A 17,097-nucleotide genomic window follows, 5' to 3' on the forward strand; every position below is an offset into this window, starting at 1 on the left:
AATCAAAATTTCCTATCTATTGTTGCTCAGTCACTCAGTCATGTCTGACTCTTTGTGACCCCATGGACTGCAGCACACCAGGTTTCCCTGTCCATCACCATCTCCCAGTGCTTGCTCAAATTCATGTTTATTGGGTCCTTGATACCATCCAATCATCTCATCCTCTGTCATCCCCTTCTCCTCCTGCTTTCAATCTTTCCCAGCATCAGGGTCTTTTCCAATTAGTCAGTTCTTCACATCAGGTGGCCTAAGTACTGGAGCTTTGGCTTTAGCATCAGTCTTTCCAATGAATATTCAGGATTGATTTCCTTTAGGATTGACTCGTTGGATCTCCTTGCAGTCCAAGGGACTCTCAGTAGTCTTCTCCAACACCACAGTTCAAAAGCATAAATTCTTCAGCTCTCAACCTTCTTTATAGTCTAACTCTCACATCCATACATGATTACTGGAAAAACCATAACTTTGACTGTACAGACCTTTGTTGGCAAAGTAATGTCTCTGCTTTTTATATGCTATCTAGGTTGGTCATAGCTTTTCTTTCAAGGAGCAAGCATCATTAAAATTCATGGCTGCAGTCACCATCTGCTGTTACTTTGGAGGCCAAGAAAATAAAGTCTGTCACTGTCTCCCCATCTATTTGCCATGGAGTGATGGAACTGGATGCCATGATCTTTGTTTTTGGAATGTTGAGTTTTAAGCCAGCTTTTTCACTCACCTGTTTATTTTTATCAAGAGGCTGTTTAATTCCTCTTCACTTTCTGCCATATGGGTGGTGTCATCTGCATATCTGAGGTTACTGATATTTCTCCCAGCAACCCTGATTCCAGGTTGTGCTTCATCCAGCCCGGCATTTCTCATGATGTACTCTGCATATAAGTTAAATAAACAGGGTGACAATATACAGTCTTGATGGACTCCTTTCCCAATTTGGAACCAGTCCATTGTTCCTGCATACAGGTTTCTTAGGTAAGGTGGTCTGGTATTCCCATCTCTTTAAGAATTTTCCACAATTTGTTGTGATCCACACAGTCAAAGGCTTTAGCATAGTCAGGGAAGGAAGCAGAAGTAGATGTTTCTCTGAAATTCTCTTGCATTTTCTATGATGCAATGGATGTTGGTAACTTGATCTTTGGTTCCTCTGCCTTTTCTAAATCCAGCTTGAACATCTGGAAGTTCTTGATTCATGTACTATCGAAGCCTAGCTTAGAGAATTTTGAGCATTACTTTGCTAGCATGTGAAATGAGTGCAGTTCTGTGATAGTTTGAACATTCTTTAGTACTGAAATGAAAACTGACCTTTTCCAGTCCTGTGGTCACTGCTGAGTTTTCCAAATTTGCTGGTTTATGAGTACAGCACTTTCACAGCATAATCTTTTAGGATGTGAAATAGCTCAGCTGGAATTCCATCACCTTGTATCTATATATCATAATATAAATGGCAACCCTAAGAGCAGATTACCTAAAATCATGTTAAAATCCTTTCTAGGAAAAACAGTAACACTTTTTTTTATACTGGGATTCAAGCCTTAGATAATGACTCTAGAAGTGAAGATACCAACGGGTTAGACTCATTAGTGGGGGCCATTTTATTCAGTGCTGACTGGATTGAATTTTGTTCCTCTGTCTGCCAGTTTCTTATTTGGAAATATGTCTGATGTCATTAAGGTTTGTAAGTGTGACTATGTCAATATATTATAGTCCTTTTTTCAGTGTAGGGAAATTTAAATTTTTGAACACTTAAAAAAATTGTGGAAAGATTCTTGGGTCTCATTTTTTAAGATTCTCACTTTTTAAGACTTTTAATAGGTCATGGTAAGTCCCAGACTTCACTTTTTTATTTCTTCCTAATTTTGTCCCTTGTTCATTACCTTCTAGCTGCAAAGGCACTCCTGTTATTCCTCAGTTATTGAAGTAGTTTCTGTCTAAAGGTCTTAGATTGCAAACTATGAGGTTACACTGTTATTTTTAATGCCAATTCACACTGCCAGGTTCATTAGAATCCCCTCCCCTTTCCCCATATTTGTGCATGCATGCTTGCCAAGTTGCCTCAGTTAATGTCTGACTCTCTGTGACCCTGTGGACTGTAGCCCACCAGGCTCCTCTGTCCATAGGATTCTCCAGGCAAGAATACTGGAGTGGGTTCCCATTTCCTCCTCCAGGGGATCTTTCTGACCCAATGACTGAACCGGAGTCTCTTAGGTGTCCTGCGTTGGCAGGCAGGTTCTTTACCACTAGCGCCACCTCCTTCTTCAACATTGAGAAATTTAGCTTCCATTATCCTTAATATATTTGATTGTCTAATCCCCTGACTTCTCAGACTAATCCCTTACTCCCATGGCCCTGCTGTCTCATTTGTAATCCCTCCTTGTACAATTCCAAGTCTGCTGGATTACCCCCATTGCCCTCTGGTATTTTGTGACTGAGTTGGAAGGAAGGAGCAAAGGAAAGGAGGAAAATGACTTCATTTTTTAATATGAGACTGTAAAAATTGCCTACTTTCAGGGTAGGTTTCAAAATTAAGCAATGACAAGCTTTGTACTTTTTACTGTAAACTAATCATTGTTGTTGCTTAGTCACTATGTCATGTCAGACTCTGCGAACCCCTGGACTGCAGCTTGTCAGGTTCCCCTGTCCTTCACCATCTCATGCAGTTTGCTCAAACTCGTGTCCATTCTGTCAGTGATGCTATCCAACCATCACATCCTCTGTTGTCCTCTTCGCCTCCTGCCCTTAATCTTTTCCAGCTTCAGGGTCTTTTCTAATGAGTTTGCTTTTCACATCAGGTGACCAAAGTATTGGTGCTTCACCATCAGTCCTTCCAGTGAATATTCAGGGCTGATTTCCTTTAGGTTTGACTGGTTTGATCTCCTTGCAGTTCAAGGAACTCTCAAGAGTCTCCCCCAGTACCATAGTTCAAAAACATCAATTCTAAACCTACTTTTTGGTCCAACTCTGCCATCCATACATGACTACTGGAAAATCCAACTCCGACATCCATACATGACTACTGGAAAAAGCATAGCTTTGACTATAAAGACCTTTGTCTGCAAAGTGATGTCTCTGCCTTTTGATATACTGTCTACATTTGTCATAGTTTTTCTTACAAGGAACAAGTGTCTTTTAATTTCATGGCTGCAGTAATCATCTGCAGTGATTTTGGAGCCCAAGAAAATAAAATCTGTCACTGTTTCCACTTTTTCTCCATCTATTTGCCATGAAGTGATAGTATCAGATACCATGACCTTTATTTTTTGAATGCTGAGTTTTTAGCCAGCTTTCTCACTCTCCCCTTCCATCCTCATTTATTTCTTCTTTGCTTTCTGCCATTAGAGTGGTATCATCTGCATATCTGAGGTTATTAATATTTCTCCCAGCAATCTTTATTCCAGCTTGTGATTCATCCAGCCCAACATTTCACAAGATGTACTCTGCGTATAAGTTAAATAATCAGGGTGACAATATACAGCCTTGACGTACTCCTTTCCCAATTTTGAACCTGCCCACTGTCCATGTTTAGTTCTAATTGTTGCTTTGTCAATGGTTTACTGTACCCTAACACTTAATGTAATATTCACTGAGTGAATATATAGACTGAAATGAATAATAAAATATCCCCCAGATTTAGTAGAGTCAAAAGAGTAACCTGGTATCTAGCCCTAAATATATTGCCAGTTCACTAAGAACTTGAACAACTACTTTATTCATTCATTCATTTAAGGAATACAATTTAAATATCTTTTAAGTTCCAAAAACTGTCCTATGATCCAGGGATATAAGAATTAGCATGATTGACTTGGACCTATTTTTATGATTTTTGTAATCTGGCTCAGAAGACAAACACCTAACATACAGTAGTGATAAAGCAGAACTTGTGCTTTGTTACAGAAGCAGAGTTTTGAGAGTGCGTTATTGGAGCACTGAGCTGTATCTGAAGGAGTGGCCAAGAAGTTTTCCTAGAGAATATGATAGTTCAGTTGCAACCTTATGATGAGTAGGCATTAGCCAGGAGAAGAGGAGGGAGGAGAGTATTTTGGGTAGGAGAAACAGTGGGTAGGAAAATGAGAGAGAGGGGGGGAGCATGTTATCTTTGAGGTATTAAAAGAAATTTGATGTAGAGCATACAAGAAGGGTGGGAGGCATGGAAGAGAAATAGTTGGAGAGATTATGAGGGGTCTTGTGAATCTCTTATGAGTCTTAGTCATTGTTTAGAGTGTGATAAGAAATTACTACAGAATGTAACATGGGAGTGGTCAATTTAGCTCTTTACAAGCATTGCTCTGACTTCTCAACTGAGAATGGGGGTTACCGGTTAGGTAGGAGGGAAAGTCTGGAGGCAAAGCCAGAGCTCAGATGCAGTCAAGCAGGGGAGAGATGATGAAGATGTGGCACAGGCAGAGACTGTGGAGCTAGGTGGCAATAGACATAAGTGCAGAGATATTTAGAGATGAACTCAACAGAAATGATGCTCAGATCTCTGGTGTCAGCAATGCTCTTCCCGAAATAGGGAACGTGGCTGTGTGAGTAGGTTTAGCTTGGAAAGATGAGGAGGAGGATATGAGAAGTTTGCTTTCCCAGTGGCAAACGAGAGGCTTAGACTCACAACAACAAAGTTCTGTGGCCATCTTGTTTGTCTTCCTGTGGCCAGAGACAGAGCAATTTGGGAACTGTGGAGGGATTCTCTGAATATCTTCCTTTTCCTCCTGCTAAGAGGCACTTAACCAATCTAGCCTTTACTTCCCAATTAAGGTCAGGAAGCAGAAAATGTTTCTATTGCTTAATATTTAAATCAAAACAAAAGAAAAGCAGTGGGGAGGTGGCATAAGCTGGTAAATATGTTAGCTTTCATAATCATGAAGGAACATAGAATTTGTCATTCCACATTTTATAACTTGGATGATTTTAGATCTTCTGTGGCCAGACTGACTTTATTGTCCTATAATTCTCAATTCTGTATGTTGCATTTTTTCTTAGCTCGAGCAACTCTCCCAATTGCTTATGACTTTACAGTTGCTACAGGGAGTCGTTGAACACAGATGGCTTTTAGGAGGGAGTCAATTTGGTAGGCATTTTCCTTGATTATGATGCATTCTCTCTGCACTGATTATTAAAGATTCTTGCATGTCAAATGGTGAAAATGTTTCTAGGGTCTCAAGGAAGGAAGGAACATTGCATTTGGTGGATGATCTATGCATGATTATACTCTGATTAAAGGTTGTCTGATTCCCTTAATTTATTCAGATAAAGTTTTATAAGCGGTGATAAAACCAAACCAACATAGGCACCAAAGGGAAAAGACTGAGCAGAATTTGCCACAGAGAGCAGATACTGATTTGCGTGTATAATTCTATCCACTTTGTTAGGTGGTTTCACTTTCATCTCTTGCAACCCTGCAAATAAGTACAAAAATCTTATCAGACATACCTGGTACCCATTTTTTAAAGTTCATTCAACTCTTCTTTGAGGAAAACACGGATAGAAAAAGAAATACTTTTTTTATTTGAAGCCAATTTTATGTCTTTTCTTATATTACTTTAAAATCAACTTTTTATTGCACAGTTGATGTGAGTTTATTATAGAGATAGCAGAAAATAGAAGCCAATGTTTTCACCTAAATTTGTCTGAGGAAAGGCCTGATCACTATGAATGACATTTGAGTCCAAAGCTACAGGAGATAAAAGGGGCACTATTGATGGCCTGGGTGTCTTACATTGAGAGATTTTTTTGGATCTATAGCAGAAAAGCAATGTCAATATCCCTGTGTGGACTTGTTCATAAGGATAAGAAACTTGGGTCATAAAAGTGTCTTCTCCAGTTTTCTTAGTGGCTATAAGTGGACATTGTTGTCAAATTTTGAGAATCCAGAGGAAAGCAAAATGTATTCTTATTTAAGAAATCTCCTTCCTGAGGTCTAAAAAGCATACTGCCAGTGATACAACATTTGCTGTGTGTCAGACATTGTGCTAAGTATTTCACATGTGTTTTATTTCGTTCTCATGGAAAGCCCACAAGATAGGTATTAATCCCTCTTTAACTAAATGAAAATTCTCATACAGAGAAATGAACTCGTTCCACGTCACAAACTTGTCCACTTCACCACGAGACCAAGTTGTTTCTCTTTTCCAGCATGAGCATGGATCCATATCATCTAAATTAGGACAGGCATTTATTTCTTCAGGATTCAGGGGAAAATAGCTGAGATGAAAAAGCGTGTACTTCCTGGACACCTAGACAACACCATTCATTGAGAGATCCAGCAGTCCAGAGAATCATGGTGGTGGGGAGGGAGGTGAAGCCCTTCACCTGGGCTCTGCCTGAGGCTGACCCACATGAGGGACCGGAGCTGGAGGAGACGGCTCATTTTGACTCTCTGGCCATGCACTACATGTGCTCTGATAACAAATCCTCCTCCCTCCACTTGCTGTCCAGCGCGATTCTATTTCAAGGGCATGATTTCCACAGTGGCTATTCTTGTGTCCCTCCGCACAAGTCTGTCTTGAAAGGAGACATACATACCCTTTCATCTCCACTGTGCTGTCTACATTGTCCTTCCTCCAAATCTTGTTTGAAATTTGGAGATCATGTTTACTCACCTTTGCTTTAATTTTGAGTTTTTGCTGATGAATGACTTTTTTTATTCCTGTGTGTTAAAGATATTAAGTGTCAAAATAATTCTTCTCCATTCATTCTTTTTTGTTTCCCATTTAGTTTCTTATAGAAATCAATTTTTTTCTGCTCCTATGTAATTTCCTTAATATCTTGCTAATTCACAACAGTTAAAGAATGCCTCAGAAAATTGAAAGTATAATGATAACAATAGTATCATTCATTTATACTATTTATTTTTGTATTTTGTGAAGCCCCCGCTTTTTTTTTTTTAAAAGAAATTGAAGCAGTTTTATCCCTAAGTTATTCAATATATATAGGGAAAAATACACTGAATGGGATTGGCAGAGACATGATGTTTTATCCCTGTCTTTCCATCCATCTGGCACATTTTCCTTCTTACTTTTATACTTGCCATGTTGTTTTATGGGTATTTGTCTGGATGCTTTTTCTTTCTCTATTTTCATGTTTAGTTAAAACCCATCTGATTAGCTGGCCTTCAATTTATTCATCTGCAAATCAAGATAGTTTCCCTCACTCTACCTATCAGAGATAGTTTTCTTTTTATATATATCATCTTTTTTTTTTTAATTTGAGTGTAATTGCTACTGTGTGTAAAATAGATAGCTACTGGGTAGCACAGGTAGTTAACTAAGCAAAGAGATCTTGAATATGGAGGAGCTTTTCCATATGAGCCTTATGAGATGTTAGTATGTCACTTTCCCATTCCTTGCCCTTTCTTCTCCTCATGCATATATGATTGTTTTAAAACGATCTCAGAGCATATGAGAATCACTTAAGGGAACTTGTTAAACATGAAGATTCCTGGGCTCTGTCCTTAGAGGTTCTGAATCAGTAAGTAGGGTGAGTCCCAGTAGTCTACATATTTACTGAAGTCACACATCATTCTGATCCAGGAGATCAGGGGAGTATATGTTGGGAAACGCTGCTCTAAGGGGCCATATTTCTGTTTCACGGATGAGCAGTTTCCTCTTTGTCTCTGAACCAGCTATGTTTTTACTTTTCTGCACACAAATAACCTTAACAACTTTAAGAAATGGGAGAACCATTGAGTGCATAGAGTGAAAGTTATTTATCATGACACTGAAGTTTATTCAATTCCTCTAAAAACAACCAGTCATTTGCAGAAAAGTGCTTTTTGGATGTGGAAACTGGGCAAGTGCAGAATAGCTACTGAAATTCAGAGGCAGTCAGCTGGACTGCGAAAAAGCACATTGGACAGGCAGGTGCTAGTCCTGAATCCAGTGCTCATGCTGGCTGTGTGACCTTGGCCAAGGTCCCGTTCCTCTCTGGGCCTGTTTTCACATTTTAGATTGGGACTGGATCAGTGTTTGTTAGACTCTTCCGCCAACACAGAGCTGAGGGTTTTGTTCAGGTCCTCAAAGAGCTTAGACCACAGCTGGAAGTAGGGTACTAATGACTAACATTTCTTAGAAGCAATATGTCTTACTTTAAAAAATAAGATTTTTTTGTAATGCCCTCTATTCCATCATATATGTGTGCTCCTTTTAGTGTAAAAGTAATGTTCAAAATTAAACACCATTGAGTAAAACTGAAATACCCATGGCTTCCCTTCCTGCTGCCTCACATCTCAGGGGTTCTATACCTGAGTTTAAGAATAGAGTAGATGATCCCAAGGATTCCTTCCAGTTCTCTGATTCTATGATCTAAAAACATTCTTTAAGTAAATATGCCACCTAATGCACTGACCTCTACCTCCAAATCAGATGTTCTCTGACATCTCGGGAGTAGGAAAGTGTTCTAAATGAAAGAAAAAAAAATACTCACCTAAAAGATGACTGTCATTTTGACGTAAGCAATCCAGTGCTAAATTTATTGACCTGATTTGCAAAGGATTTTGTGATTCTCTAAGCTCACTTTGAGCTCTGTATGAATTTGTTGGCCTGAAATTGAACCTGTACTTGTGAATAGTTATCAGCATGTGGGGTTGAAGAAAAGAAATTCAACTGGACTTGAACATCCATATTGGAACTGAATGCAGCTAAAGTTTGTTGAGAGCACTTTGTCACCCTCATTAAATGTATTGATCTTTCTGTATCTCGAATCACCTCTCTGTGAACTCACTGGTCACTAATGATTCCTCCAAATTGGACATGTTTTGACCTCTTTGCTCTTAGAAAGATGATTTGACAAAAATATTAAGCAATTTGAATTTAGTTATTTTCCATAAGAAGACCTCACTAAGGTTCCAGTGTACACCCAGTGAACTTAACATGAACTCTATTAAATTTTGTGGGGAGCAGAAGAGGTAAAAATCATCACATAAGGTTGTTTCATTTTCAAGAAGCCACCTGGTCCCTCAGACACATCTCCAGAGGGTGGCAATAAGTGACAGTGGTCCTAAAAGCCAGGTTTCAATGAGACTCCAGTCTCTAGAATGGACCCTATTAAACTAAGTTCACAAGTTACTGATGTATAAGATAACATCTTATCTTATAATCATAAGGAGGCTAAGTATGTATATCTTTGCACTTTTTACCTCACCATATAAATGTGTAGAAGAAACAAAATTATTATCCACAGTTTGCTTGGTGAGCATGGGGTTTGAGCAGGAAATTAATTTGGATGACCTTGAGAGTTTCCAGGACACTAAAGTAGGACAGTACGATGCATCCATCTATAGGCACATAGTGAGCTGGCTTCATGGGCTTAGATGGGTCCTTATCATAGTGGTAATGGGTGTAAACTTGGCATACCGACTGCCTGGGGCCAGAGTCTCACTCTGAAATTTACTAGCATGATTTTGATACCTTTCTTACACTGACCTTCACCTTCTTCTGTAAAATTTTGCTCTCCTTCATTCTATTCTTCTTGTAGATTTTAAATTGTGGTAGAAAATCCAATCTTCCTTATTTCCTGGTTTTTGGAGTGCATCTCAGTGTCACCCTCCTGTAGACTTAAACTTCAGATTGAAGTTTCACTGCCCTTCCAATTCTAAGAAAGAAAAGTTGACTGAAAGAAAATTCTTATCTCATAAAAAAGAATCCAATGACCAACTTTATGAACTGTTTGACTTCTGGGAGAAAAGTGAAACCTTAGAGCCCCATTTCTTTCTTGATGACCTCTAAACGTGACAATTACTGATAGTCAAGGTTTCATAGAGAAGGGTTTTTGGAAGGGGGAATAAAAAAACACCAATTTCAACTCAGTGACTTGTTCTCAAGACATCATTAATCTCTCCATGTTTCCTGTGGATGCTACATGAAGCTGTTGGCACTCTAAATTGGAATTTTACTGGCTACTATTCTTTCAGAGAGAAAGAAAGTTTGAGAAGGAGATAAAAGCTTCAGTTCTCTTAGGTTATCTTAGCAAATCACTTACATCTGAATAAGGAAATTAAAATTATTGACAAGCAAGTAAACAACCACCCTAAGCATTCAGGAATCAAAGACCTGCTTGGCAGAAATTATACCAAAGGGATAAAGCACCACAATTGAAAGTCCAGGAAAAATATTGTAATTGATTAATTTCTCTTAGGTCCAGACAGAAAGCACTGAAATTCAGGTAAAAAAGCTACCGATCATTAAAATAAATGCCCTCATCATCTTCATACATTCAACAGATGTGTATCTAGTATATTGACCCTTGAACAACTTGAGTTTGAACTGCGGGTCCACTTATACCTGGATTTTTTCTCTAAGTACATATTAAGTCAGAGCCATCAAGTCAGGGAAGCCCACTGAGTAGTACACGATGGGTCAAATCCATGGAAAAGAAAGCGGATATGGAGGGTTGACTGTTCAGTCATACTGGGGTTTCTGACTGCTCCAGGCTCGGTGCTCCTAACCTCTCTGTGTTATTCAAGGTTCATTTATTAAGTGCCTACATTGTGGTGGTCACTGGAGAGACAGTGGTGAGCAAAAATTGGCTTGTCTTCACAGAGAGCACAGCCTAGGGGAAGTCACACAGTGTTCAAGTGATCAGTATTCAAGTGATCCCATGAGCAATGTGATATTTCAAATGGGATACATGTTAGGAGGGGGGCAGCCATGATACTAGGTGAGTGTTTAGCAGGAATATTTGATCTGAAGGAAAATGTCATGGAACACTCTCCCCAAGGAAATGACACGTGAGCAAAGACATAAAATGTGAATAGAACAGTGTAGAGCAGGAAGGGAAAGTGAACTGCTTCTGCAGAGCCCACTTGGCAAGAAAAAGTGATTTCAAGGATCTAAAGGCAGTGACTAGGATGGGTGGTCAGAGACCTTATTCAGTCTGGTAGGATTTGCACCACTGACACAAGGGTCACATAAACATGCCTAAACACAGGTGTACCATGTGCAAAGGAGAGTGAAAAATAAAAAGGTGAAAAGAGAAAAAAAGAGGACTTGCAATGTGTATTTGCCATTTCTGTAATAAGAGTTTTTGGTGGAAGAGGGGAAAAGTGGTTTATGAACTGTTGCAGGAGGCCAGTGTCAGGAAAGCAAAGCTACCCAGCATGCTGCCTTCATTCTTCATAGGTTCCTTTGGCACAACTACCCACATCTTTATTTGTGTCCTGGTTTCCAAAGACTTGGGGATTGAGGAATCATTGCTTCTTATAGCAGTGGAGTTGAGAGCACCATGAGGACAGGAGCCAGGTCAGATGCATTCACTCTTAGAGCCCCTGTGACTGTCAAGTGCCTCAATAGTTGATGAAAAAAAAATATGCAAAACTTAAAGGAAACCCCATTTTCAACATTTGAATCCTTGCCATATTTGCACTCTTAAACTGGAAATAGAATTGTACCTGGGAACATCCCATCCCTTCCTAACTGCCACTGTGGAGCACTTAATTTCGGCCCATGGTGTAGACATCTACTGGGAGGGCTTTGCAGTAAGGCTGGCCACTGGGATGCTGTGTTGGGAAAGGATGGCAGAGAACACAGGGCCAGCAGACCAAAAGGTGGGCTTAGCCTGGTTGGGGCAGGACTGACGCGGACAGCTTAGGGCCACCAAAGCAAGGCTGGGTGCCGTCAGAAGTAAACACCATTACCCATTTGCTGTGTATCCTAAAAGGTCATGAAACAAAAACACAAACATTTCACTTTTGTACCGTATATCAGTTTCTAAAACACAACAAAAACATATACAGATCTTTCTCATTTTTTCCAACTGATGTATTTTTGCATAGAATTTGAAAATTTTATTTTCTTATGAATATTGTGATAATGTTTCCATGTTTTTTCTTTTCTTTTTTATTGAGAGAATGATAAGCAAGACAACAGAAATGGCCCACTATGTCAAAACCTAAATTATCCTTCTTGGTATAAAAAAGCCATGTATACACTTGGTGAAAAAAAATAAAACCCAAAACAATAAGGACAGGAATTCATAAAAAATTTAAGGTCTGCCACCTCCAGGTTCTCTTTCCAAAGCAAATTGCCTTTATAATTTCTTGTGCATATTTACATAAAATACCTCATGAGGTGTATATGATACACACAGAGCAAAAAGAGGAGCATACCCTGTCTAGTAACCTGCATCCTGATTATTTCCCTTAATAAAATGTCCTGGAATCATTTTGCAAGCTTGTGAGTGCCAGTGGGTGTACAATGGGTATAGTGGTTTAGTTCTGTGTAGTCTGGGTTTAAATCCCAGCTCTACTACTTAATGGCTCTATGATGTTAGGTTATTTGTTTAACCAGTGAGGGTTTTGCCTTCCCTGGTGGCTCAGACGGTAAAGAATCTGCCTGCAATTCAGGAGACCCAGGTTTGATTCCTGGGTCAGGAAGATCCCCTGGAGAAGGTCGTGGCAACCCATTCCAGTATTCAAGCTTGGAGAATTCCACGGACAGAGGAGCCTGTCAGGCTACAGTCCATGAAGTTGCAAAGAGTCGGAGGTGACTGAGTGACTGACACAACAACAGTGAGGGCCTCAGTTTCCCTGTCTCTAAAATGAGCATGTAAAGGACCTCCCTTATAATGTTCTGTGAGGACTGAGTTAAGCTACAAAGTATAAATACAACAGTACTTTGTACACAGTGAACTATGTTCAGTAGCAGCTACCATTGTACCAGCATGTACAATTACATCATTTCATTATGCTAGCTAATACTATTTTTTATTAAACTTTTTATTTTAATTGGACCAGAGCCAATTAACAGTGTTGTGATAGTTTCAGGTGGACAGCAGGGGAAAAAAAAAAGGATAATACTATTTTTATTCTTATGACAACATGTAGAGATCTATATCATCCTTTTTTATTTTGCTTAAAATTTGTGTTATGAAAAGTTTTTTTTTTTTTTTAATTATTATTATTTTTTTCCAGTGGGTTTTGTCATACATTGATATGAATCAGCCATGGATTTACATGTATTCCCAATCCCGATCCCCCCTCCCACCTCCCTCTCCACCCGATCCCTCTGGCTCTTCCCAGTGCACCAGGCCGGAGCACTTGTCTCATGCATCCCACCTGGGCTGGTGATCTGTTTCACCATAGATAGTATACATGCTGTTCTTTTGAGATATCCCACCCTCTCATTCTCCCACATAGTTCAGAAGTCTGTTCTGTATTTCTGTGTCTCTTTTTCTGTTTTGCCTATAGGGTTATCGTTATCACCTTTCTAAATTCCATATATATGTGTTAGTATGCTGTAATGTTCTTTATCTTTCTGGCTTACTTCACTCTGTATAGTGGGCTCCAGCTTCATCCATCTCATTAGAACTGGTTCAAATGAATTCTTTTTAACGGCTGAGTAATATTCCATGGTGTATACGTACCACAGCTTCCTTATCCATTCATCTGCTGATGGGCATCTAGGTTGCTTCCATGTCCTGGCTATTATAAACAGTGCTGCGATGAACATTGGGGTGCACGTGTCTCTTTCAGATCTGGTTTCCTCAGTGTGTATGCCCAGAAGTGGGATTGCTGGGTCATATGGCAGTTCTATTTCCAGTTTTTTAAGAAATCTCCACACTGTTTTCCATAGTGGCTGTATAGTTTGCATTCCCACCAACAGTGTAAGAGGGTTCCCTTTTCTCCACACCCTCTCCAGCATTTATTGCTTGTAGACTTTTGGATAGCAGCCATCCTGACTGGCGTGTAATGGTACCTCATTGTGGTTTTGATTTGCATTTCTCTGAAATGAGTGATGTTGAGCATCTTTTCATGTGTTTGTTAGCCATCTGTATGTCTTCTTTGGAGAAATGTCTGTTTAGTTCTTTGGCCCATTTTTTGATTGGGTCATTTATTTTTCTGGAATTGAGCTGCAGGAGTTGCTTGTATATTTTTGAGATTAATCCTTTGTCTGTTGCTTCATTTGCTATTATTTTCTCCCAATCTGAGGGCTGTCTTTTCACCTTACTTATAGTTTCCTTTGTAGTGCAAAAGCTTTTAAGTTTCATTAGGTCCCATTTGTTTAGTTTTGCTTTTATTTCCAATATTCTGGGAGGTGGGTCATAGAGGATCTTGCTGTGATTTATGTCGGAGAGTGTTTTGCCTATGTTCTCCTCTAGGAGTTTTATAGTTTCTGGTCTTACATTTAGATCTTTAATCCATTTTGAGTTTATTTTTGTGTATGGTGTTAGAAAGTGTTCTAGTTTCATTCTTTTACAAGTGGTTGACCAGTTTTCCCAGCACCACTTGTTAAAGAGGTTGTCTTTTTTCCATTGTATATCCTTGCCTCCTTTGTCAAAGATAAGGTGTCCATAGGTTCGTGGATTTATCTCTGGGCTTTCTATTCTGTTCCATTGATCTATATTTCTGTCTTTGTGCCAGTACCATACTGTCTTGATGACTGTGGCTTTGTAGTAGAGTCTGAAGTCAGGCAGGTTGATTCCTCCAGTTCCATTCTTCTTTCTCAAGATTACTTTGGCTATTCGAGGTTTTTTGTATTTCCATACAAATTGTGAAATTCTTTGGTCTAGTTCTGTGAAAAATACCGTTGGTAGCTTGATAGGGATTGCATTGAATCTATAGACTGCTTTGGGTAGAATAGCCATTTTGACAATATTGATTCTTCCAATCCATGAACACGGTTATGAAAAGTTTTAAACAAACAAAAATGGAGAAAAGAGGATGAAAAATCTTCACATGTCTGTCACCCAGCTTCAAAAATTATCAACACTTTTGCAAATTTATTTCATCTATCTTTTCTACATTTTAAATGAAATGGTTTAACACTTATCCCAAGTATTCTTCCATTTTACTTGTAAATACTTCACAGTTTAAAACAGATAAATTTTAAAAACAAAACTTCTATGTCATTATCATACCTGACCCCTTCATATTTTCTAAAATCTGGTCCAGATTCAGTTTTTTCTGACTGGTTCAAACAATTTTGTTCTTTTTTTTACAGTAGGTTTGTTCAAATTAGATTTCAGACACATCCATCCATACATTGCATTTGGTTGTTATGCTTTTTTTCTCTATTTGCCCCCAAATGGTCTGCTGTCTCTCTTACCCTCCCTGTGTTTTTGCCATCGACTTCCTGGAGTAACAGGGTCTTATTTAATGTCCCATGTTTTGCAATTGGCTAATTGCTCTCTCATGGTGTCATTTCACTTGTTTTTATATTTCTCATATTTCCTGTGACTAAGTTAGAGAGATCTAAATTCTTATTTACTTGTACTTCCTAGGTGTCATATTTTTGCTGACCCATCATAAGACTCATCTTTCTAAACATCCCAGGGAGTTCCTTTGGGTATATGTGACATGTTTCATTTAGTTGTTGCTCGGTGGACAGTGCCACAAGGACCTGCTGTGACAAGATGTCTTTGTACACTTGTGTATTACTGGAAGTGGAAAATCTGTGTCAAATGATGGACTGTAGATACTGTTTATAAGACATCAATGTGAGAGGCCTCTTCCCCTTATTAAGTTTCTAATTCTTTTTTTTTTAATTATTTATGAACAGATGGAGGAGAATATAGGTAAACTCAGCTGAACAAGCAATGAGTAGAACCCAGGTTGCAGAGTATTAAAGCTAGGAGTATCTTGCCAACAATTCCAAGTAGAAAACATGTAAGTTGTGTGGATACAAGTTAAGACTGAGATGCAAGTTAGTCTGATCCAAATGTACAATATAATAAAAGAGAAAGAAATGTAGATTCTTAAAGTGGTATTGTTTTCATTTACTGTTTTTCTAATAATAAGTTTTTTACATGCTAGTTGAATAATTAGAATTAGAGAAAAGTAGAAAAAAGAAAAAAATCCCATAATTTCATTACTTGGAGGCAACTGCTTTTATTACTATTTTGGTTTATTCTTTGTACCATTTTTTCATATAATATTAAAATTTTTCATAGTTGTGAACATATAATACGGTAAAATGTTCTCACAGTATACATTCTCCCTCATTATTATGAACTTTCTACAAACTTAATATTTAATCAATGCATGGAAGACCACAGAGTGTGTTTATGACAGTTTGCCATATATGATGATGGTGAGGTATTTACGATTTGCTAGAGATCCAGTACTACAAACATTTTTTGTGCACAGAATTTTGATTCAGCAAATGTTTGTGAATGCTTTAGTTGTTACAGTGTATTTGAACCAGATGTAAATTTTCCTGTGTTTTGGAGTCTGTTCATAATCCAAGAAAGGGGAAGAAGAAAAAGAGGTAGAATAGGAAGAAAGGCAGAGTGGGATGGAGTAGGAGGGAGCAAATTTATCTGGTCCAGCAGTCCTCAGGTTTCATTGTGTGTACCAGTCACCTTGGATGTTTGTAAATCACAGAGTCTTGACTCCACCCCCAGATGCTGACGTAACAAGTCTGGTTGGGATGAGAAGCCTGATTTTTTCTTTAATTGGAGTATAATTGCTTTACAATGTTGTGACAGTTTCTGCTATACAACAACGTGAATCAACCATAATATGTTTATGTGTGTGTGTGTGTGTGTGTATCCCCTCCCTCTTGCCTCCCTCCCACCACCTGCCCAATCCTACTCCTCTAGGTCATCGCGGAGCATGGAGTTGAGCTCCCTGCGTTATTCAGCTGCTTCCTACTAGCTGTCTATTTAACATATCGTAGTGTGTATATGACAGTGCTACTCTCCCAATTCGCCCCATGATTTTGTTTTTAAACAGATCTGTGGATGTCTGACATGAGCGTTTTGTGGCACACCCTTGGGGAAAAGATGCCATAGTCAGTACTTCACGCACTAACATGCTGGTGAGCCTTGACTGTGTGTGCATCCTCAAAATGAAACTGGTTAGGACTGGTAATGAGTGCTCCATAACTAATAGCCCGGCTCTGTTAACCACGCAGACCTCACCCACTATAACACACTGCTGACTTTTGGTGAAAGGCAAGGTGCTAATCTCTGCCTGAAAGATGGCTTCTTTTTTAGTTGGCAGAGGAGCAAATATCAGGGGGTTTGGAGAGCCCTATTAGCGTCAAGTTGCCCTACTCCCATGGAGAGAGGGTTGCAGGAAGCCCCCTCTCTTTTTAGAAAGAGGCAGTTGGCATGACTGTCCTTTCTACATGGGTGACTGCTCACTCGCTGTCTCCGATTTTCTTCTGCATT

The sequence above is a fragment of the Cervus canadensis genome, chromosome 4, assembly GCF_019320065.1.
Source record: "Cervus canadensis isolate Bull #8, Minnesota chromosome 4, ASM1932006v1, whole genome shotgun sequence".
NCBI classification, from domain to species: Eukaryota; Metazoa; Chordata; class Mammalia; order Artiodactyla; family Cervidae; genus Cervus; species Cervus canadensis.